A 6,624-nucleotide genomic window follows, 5' to 3' on the forward strand; every position below is an offset into this window, starting at 1 on the left:
TGCTCATTAATTCCTAATTGTAAGGAATAAACATCAACGTGACTAACATCAGAGGTGTCAAGTAACGAAGTACAAATACTTCGTTACCTTACTTAAGTAGAAATTTTGGTTATCTATACTTCACTGGAGTAATTATTTTTCAGACGACTTTTTACTTTTACTCCTTACATTTTCACACAATTATCTGTACTTTTTACTCCTTACATTTTAAAAACAGCCTCGTTACTCTATTTCATTTCGGCCTTTAAAAAAAAAAACTATCCAGTTAAATTGCTCCATCCGGATAGAGTGAATTTGGTTGTGGTTGTTTCAGATGTTCTTGTCCAGTTTTGTTCTTACATCCGTTCCCTCAGATTCCTGCAACTAAACTTGGATGTACATTCCAATAAAGGTTAGGATAAATGATAACATGCCTCTGAAGTTTGACTTTTTGCACCATTACAATACTTATAGGCAACTAGTCATCATATCTGCTGCTCTCTGAAACACATGTTAATGCTCAATAGTACACATATATGCTTCTTTAATATATTTACATTATACTAAGATACATTCATTTTCAATTGCTTTTGTCCTTAATGGCTTTTTTCCCCCTTACATTACTTTTACTTTTATACTTTAAGTAGTTTTGAAACCAGTACTTTTATACTTTTACTTGAGTAAAAAACTTGAGTTGATACTTCAACTTCTACAGGAGTATTTTTAAACTCTAGTATCTATACTTCTACTGAGTAATGAATGTGAATACTGAAGACACCTCTGACTACCATCAAGACCCAAGCCAAACCTCTTATCACAGTTAAATGTATTTATTTGATTATTTCATCTGTCTTTACCACGTATCCACACTGTAAACAACATCCTCTCCATCACTTCCTCTTATTCCTTCGGAGGAATCCCGAGGCAGATGAAATATTTCCTCTTTCACCTCCCGGCTGGCAAAGCTTCACCAAACGTCAACACTAATGACAAATTCTCCCCAAGATCCGCCACAGACCAATATTTCATTCCTCTCTAACGAGCTGACAGAGGAAAAGTGCACTTCTAAGAAAAATAAGTTAATCTTTTACAGGTCAGCATCAAACTTTGACCTTTTCCTGAAGCACGCTGAGTTTCTGACTGTGAGGATTAAAGATGATGGCATTGGAAGTTAGATTTAGACCGCTGGAAACAAAGTGGTGAATCCAGCGCGAGCAGAAACAGCGTGCCGGGCGTGAACGTGCACTCACACCTGTCTGCACGGACACACAGAACCTCCCACACCCTCTCCACAGCCGAGCCAAGGCGTCAAAGCAGCACAATAATCATCCTGTTCAGCATCACTCGCTGCTTTTTCTTATTTCTGTCCTCTGCAAGGAGTCTTGCTTTTGCATTTTATTTTATTTTTTTGATCTATCCAGGAAAGTCCCATTGAGATACAGTATCTCTTCTGCCAGGGAGTCCTGGTCAAGATGGCAGCAGAAAAATAAATTCAGTTTCATATTAAAGAAAATACATAAGGACAAGTAACTTTACAAAAAAATTTAAAAAAAACATATCAAAACAAGAAACAAACAAACATAAAACATACAAGGATCAGAAAGCTAAAAGAATTCATGACAAATAATGACACTTGACTAAAAACGATGACATTGGTCTGTGAAAACTGATTTTAACATATGTTTGAACATGTTAAGAGAGAGTAAATATTTAAGTTGAGTTTGTGTTGTAGCTCATTCAAGCTTTTGGTGCATAAAAGGAAAAGGGCGATTTACCCACTCTGTTCGATGATCTAGTGTTATAGCCAGGGCCGCCGCAAGGGGTGTGCGAACCGTGCGACCGCACGGGGCCTCGCGCTATGGGCCGTTTTTTGGTTTGTTTTTTTTAAATTTATTTTTCTCAATTTTTTTTCCTTTTTTCCCTTATAAATATCAACAGTCATGTTCCATTACAGACCTAAATGTGTACTAGTCTGTGCATATCAATAAATATATGTGCAATGATGCGCGTGTCTGTTGTTCAATACAACTGATCAGACCAAGCGCAGACACAAGCTGCTCTGATCCAGACGGTGGAGTTGGAACAAACTGTCACACAATGTCGAGAGAACGAGACAGATTCAGGAAATTTCCATCAGGGGATGAAAAAAGAAAAAAAACTAAAGAAAATGGAAGAGTTTAATGTCTCTCTGAAAGGCACGTTTGATACATTTGTTACAAAAATCACCGATCCGACCGGGTCTCAAGCAGCCGCGGGGCCCCGCGTCGAGGCAAGAGATGATGAGGCAGGGGATGGTATCCAGTATTTTGCTAATTGGAGAGTTAAAATTGCGCATATAGACACCCGATCCGACCAGAAAAACCCCAAAATTTCGCTCAGCGCGAGGGCCCCCCACGGCCATTTCGCACAGGACCTCGCAAATCTCCCAGATGGCTCTGGTTATAGCTACTAGAGTAATATTTTAATAAATTGGATATGTACAGCGGTAGTTTACCTAGTAATGCTTTTGCAATAAATATGCACTCCAGACTGCCAGTGCACGTCAGTACCAGTAAGGAGGTGAGGGCAAAAGCAGGAGACAGGAAAGCCTTCAAATGGAAACCAAATATGGAAATGGATCAACCTGAGGACCCCCCGCCCCCCCAATGCCCACTCTCACACCTGAAGTGGTTTCCAGGTAAAACTGCAACCCTGCTCTCCAGTCGTCTCCAACCCTCGCCCCCGGGCCGAGCTGCCCAGAGAGCAAACTGTTCAACATATCAAAGCCGTGATCGTTCCAATAATAATCAGATTGTACATGAACCTTTGGTCGACTGCCTGATGAATCCCATAAAGATTACACCAGGACTCTGATCACAGCTAGAACTGCAAGGACAGAAGAGCTTTCTGTTCAGAGAACGGACTGTTCTGGAAGTGCGGACAACAAATCATGACTTTAAATGAACTGAAGTCTATGACAGCGTTTGATATTTGATGATGAAAGACTGAGGAAAATAGTGGGGTGTGATAGAAAAGCCATGATCAATATGTCAATACATCTGACTGAATGTACAAATAAGACACTGAAGAGTCTCTTTTTCACTCTTTTCCAGTCCTGTCCTTGTCTTCTCAGTTTATCCTAACAATGTTGGATATTTAAATACAAACATGCCACTTGTAAACTTGGTGCACCAATCCTACTACAAATATGAATTCCAATAATCATGAATGAATGAATGATTATTCACTTACAGGATCCGACAGCTTTTCCAAAGCCCCTCGCTCCAGCACATGCATGTGACAGCTGCCAGTCCGTCACTGTGTGTGTCTACAGCTCCTTAGAATCATCATAGGCATAAAAGGGTGCAGCCCTGCTGCTAAACCACCGGAATCAAACTTATGGGAGGGAACTGATGTGTCCACTCCGAGGGAAGAAAAAAAACTTTGGGCCAATAATTGATGCCAGTTATGAGAAATAAACCACAAGAGGAAATAATCACAGATATTGAAGACCTATATTGGTGTTAAAAGAAGCATTGCAATGTAACACATGTCACAAGAGATGGTTTTCATTTATAATAAAGTGAGTACCAACAGAGTCATTTAAAAATGTATTTGTAAGAGCTTTATTCTCATTGGCTGATTTTAAAGCTCTTACAAATACATTTTTAAATGACTCTATTGCTGTTTTTAAATATTGTAACTTATTCACTGTTTTGGTCAAGTTTCCCTTGAAAAAGAGATCCTAGATCTCAATGGGACCAACCTGGTGCAATAAACGGTAAAATAAAAATAAAAAATTAAAAAATGTTCACTCAAATGTGAATTTATTCAAATTCCTTGTCATTTTGAAGATGCCTACAGGACAGGATGCCTTCACAGGTGGAGACTTATAGAAACTAACTTGGTTTGTGAGCGTCACCTTATCTCCACAGCTCTCAGAGCAGGAAATGAGAACAAACAGGCCGGATTCGCTGATAATAAAGTGGGTTTGTACTCACCATTTCTCTGTGGCGGCGCCGGTTCCTGGGAGCATGTCACCTCACTAAATCCCCATGACGCACAAAACCCTTGTCCTTCAGTCCTGAACTGTATTAATAGCTGGTTGGAATAAAATCAGAGCGAATCCGAGGTGGAGGCTGGAGCCGCAGCCGCTCACAGGTGAGGAGCGACGGGAGCGCACGGAGGAAAAAAGTCGGCAATTTGGAGAAATGACGGCGCGTAAAAAGAGCAGCGAGGAGCGACGGGAGGGCGCACTGGAGGAAAAAAAGGGAAAAGGGACGGTGGGGAGATGCGGGGGACTCTCTGGAAGAAGAAGAACCGGGGAACCCTCGGGGAGAGTTGGGGAGAGCCGGCATGTGTTGGAGTTCCCGGAGCGCGCAGGTCACGTCAGGCGAGGGCGCAACGCTGCGCTGCGGGAATGCGCGGACATGAACCCGTTAATGAACCCGTTCCTGTCTCGTCCCTCTCTCGTCCCTCCTCGTTTATTGGGCTGGAGGATTCCTCTCTTCCTCTCTCCTCTCTCCCTCCCGACCCGCACACGCACTATCTCCGTCACTGTCACTGCACATTCAACAAACACTCCGGGCTCTGGCCGTCCCTGCCTACGTGTACACTCACACAAATATTGTGCTTGATCCACTTAAAAAAAAAAAAATAAGTCAACTTTTTGCATGAGATTATTATGCAGATCAAGAAAGACTAGTCTTTGTATAAACTACTTAATTTTCTGCATGTAAATAATACATTTTGCAAGTACAGTCAACTTGTTTTAAGTTTACTTTATTAACCAAAATTAAGTTGACTTTACTTGCAAATTAATTTTGTACATACTAAAAATTAAGCATTTTTGTATTATTTTTTTTAATGTATTTATTTATATAATTTTATTTATTTATTTATTTATTTTTATTAGTTTATATTAAAAAAAATAACTTGTTTATACAAAGACTAGTCTTTCTTGATCTACATAAAAATCTCATGCTAAAAAGTTGCTTGATATTGTGCTTGATCTACTTAAAAAAATAAGTCAACTTTTTGCATGAGAATATTATGTAGATCAAGAAAGACTACGATTTGTATAAACTACTTAATTTTCTGTATGTAAATAATACATTTTGCAGTCAACTTAATTGTGTTAAGTTTACTTTATTTACAAAAATTAAGTTGACTTTTTTGATTCGATTTATTTTATTTTTGTACATGTAAAAAAAAAACACTTCATGAGAAGTTTAAGAAAACAACAACAAAACAAAGAATTTCATCCTTTAAAACTTGCTATCTTGATTTACATGTGCCAAAAAAGGAGTAGGAAGAAGTGTAAACTTATTTAGTCCTACCCCCATTCACTGATCATTTAACCTGTATTTATAAATATTCACACACTGTACTCACACTGCTAAATAACAGTATTATTATTATTATTAATTATTATATACTGTAATTATACTCACACATACGTATACATGCATACATATTGTACATACACATAGTTGAATATGTCTATATATTTGTACACACATGCCCATATTGTCACGTCTAGAGTGTAAGGTGTGGACCCAAACGCAGGAAAGCAGGATGCGGGAGGCAGGAGTCGGCAAAAAACAGGATTTATTTAACAAAAGGCAAAAAACAGGATTTATTTAACACAAGGCAAAAACAAAGCGCTGCTTGGCAGGATCAAAACAAACTAAAGGGATCAAAAAACTTGGAGGACAACGTGGCAGGAAACATGGAGGGAAGACCAGTACGGACCGACAGGGAACAAGGGAATGACAAGACCAGATATACACAGGGGATAACGAGACATGACGAGACACAGGTGCAGACAATCAGGGCAGATGGGACACAGGCGGGGCAAAACAGAAACTGAAAGGCTGGGGGGAACCTTGACACATGTAAATATTTATATAAATATACTTATTTACACTATACTGTATCTGCTATATATCTATGTATATATCTACTTACACACTTAATTGCACCACACATATATATATATATATATATATATATATATATATATATATATATATATATATATATATATATATATATATATATATATATATATATACCCATACATACGCATACACCTTTACTTGCAAATTAATTTTGTACATATTAAAAAGACTAGTCTTTCTTGATCTATATAAAAATCTTGTGCAAAAAAGTTGCCTGATTTTTTTTAAAGTAGATCAAGCAAGATATTTTTTACTGTGGTTTCTACTTAAACAAATAAAGCATGTTTCATCTAAACATTGGTCAATCTGCCCAATAGATTAAGATTGTTAAAGGAAAAGTAAATAGAACAAGATCATTGCTTGTTGTTTGTGTGTAAATGAAAAGATTGCCTAGGATTACAGAAATACTGCTGGTTAAGGAAAAAATGCACAATGTCTTGTTTTTTGAACAAATGCAGATTAAGTTCAAATTTAGATGTATTCATGTAAAACAACAAACCTCATTTTTAATTGTTAATATCACAGATTTAAATATGTTATATTTACATGGGCTTAGATTTATTGTTTTCAGTGTAGGTACGCCGGGACGGGAACCTTTGCCAATAATATTCAACTTTAACTTGAATTTGTGTCGTCACTAAAAAAAAGTTTACTTTTTAGTAATAATTTCTCATGAGAACATGAGCCTTTAATATAAAGCCGG

At 37.8% G+C, this 6,624-nt stretch overlaps 1 protein-coding gene across 2 annotated transcripts in view; it reads right to left on the bottom strand.

Moving 5' to 3' along the window:
• htr4 (5-hydroxytryptamine receptor 4) overlaps positions 1-4,416 on the bottom strand; it is a 282,593-nt gene extending 278,177 nt beyond the window's left edge. The window contains exon 1 of one of the 2 annotated variants that reach the window (XM_061726112.1): positions 3,960-4,416. The gene's annotated coding sequence lies outside the window, so the exon portion shown is untranslated. Of the gene's footprint in view, positions 1-3,210; positions 3,268-3,959 lie in introns of those variants that run through there. The other variant, XM_061726111.1, reaches the window with a different exon arrangement.
• Positions 4,417-6,624: the final 2,208 nt, after the last annotated feature.

Source organism: Cololabis saira, chromosome 7 (assembly GCF_033807715.1).
Source record: "Cololabis saira isolate AMF1-May2022 chromosome 7, fColSai1.1, whole genome shotgun sequence".
Lineage (NCBI taxonomy): Eukaryota > Metazoa > Chordata > Actinopteri > Beloniformes > Belonidae > Cololabis > Cololabis saira.